Genomic DNA, 1,569 nt, shown 5'->3' on the forward strand with positions numbered 1-1,569 from the left:
GACGGTGTGCTTGTGCCAGTGAGGGTACTTTGTATTCGATTTCGATTTCCTGCCCGCTGTGTTGAGCTACAAGTACGTGTTACTCCGTTCAAGACCAAAACGACTCTCCTTACTCTTACGTGTAAGGTGACAGTACTTTGGTTTGAATTTCGGGCAACACTACACGAAGGCTATCTGCGCTAGCCATCCCTAATTTAGCAGTGAAGACTAGAGGGAAGGCAGCTAGTCATTACCACCCACCGCCAACCCTCTTTTACCAACGTGGAACTGACCGTCACATTATATCGACCCCACCGCTGAAAGGGCGAGCGTGTTTGGGACTCGAACCCGCGACCCGCATAATTCGCGTCAAGCGTCCTAACCACCTGGCCATGCTGGGCCCATGTGACAGTTCTATTAAAGTACTTATGATATTAACAGTAAGGTGACAATAATATTAAAGTATTTATGATGTTAGCATTAAGGTGCTAGTACTAACAATGTACTTAAGATGTTAGTGGTAAGGTGACAGTACTATTAAAATACTTACGATGTTAGTGGTAAGATGACAATAATGTTAAAGAACGTACAATGTTAGTGGTAAGGTGACCTAACATCGTAAGTACTTTAATAGTACTCGGTAAGGTGACAGTACTATTAAAGTACTTACGATGTTAGCGGTAAGATGATAGTACTATTAAAGTACTTACGATGTTAGCGGTAAGGTGATTAATGAACTTACGATATTATACGCTATTAAACTAATTATGATGTTAACGGTAAGGTGGCAGTACTATTAATGTACTTACGATGTTAGCGTGAAGGTAACAGTAGCATTAATATACTTAAAATGTTAGCGGTAAGGTGATATTACTGTTAATGTACTTACAATGTTAGGGGCAAGTTTAGTTTTTGCTCATACTTTGAAAGCCACCACAATCAAACCCAGGAAGTTCGATACAAGAAAACACAATGTGCTGTACACAGAAATATGTAAATATAAAAATATACATATAGATTTACAATCGTTATAGTGAGTTCTCTTGGGTGAATGTTTATCAGTTTCTACTTGTGGATGTTACATTTATCATATCACAAACTTCAGTATATATACAAATACATAGAGTGAATGCACTTTTAAATTACTATAAGAAGACGTGGACAACAACCTTTAACTCGACTGGTACCAAACTTTTAGTTCAATGTATATAAGCGTGTTCCTAAAACTACTATCGTGAGTTTACTGAGTGTTAACTCGACTAGAACTAAACTTCTAGTTTATGTTGTATAAGTACATTATCTCTAAGCTATTACAGTAATTTCAATGAGTATTAACTCGACTGGGGCCAAACTTCTAGTTCATGTTATATAAGCATGTTATCCTGAAGCTATTGCCATAAGTGCCTTGAGTTTTAATTTGACTGAGGCCAAACTTTAGTTCGTATTATATTTAACATCTCGACATAAGCATTGATGTAGAAGTGACTCGTGTGAGTTTTGTTTGTTTGTAGTTAAGCCCAAAGCTACACAATGGGCTATCTGTGCTCTACCCACCTCGGGTATCGAAACCCGGTTTCTATTGTTGTAAAT

This window comes from Limulus polyphemus, unplaced genomic scaffold, assembly GCF_000517525.1.
Source record: "Limulus polyphemus unplaced genomic scaffold, Limulus_polyphemus-2.1.2 Scaffold3033, whole genome shotgun sequence".
NCBI lineage: Eukaryota > Metazoa > Arthropoda > Merostomata > Xiphosura > Limulidae > Limulus > Limulus polyphemus.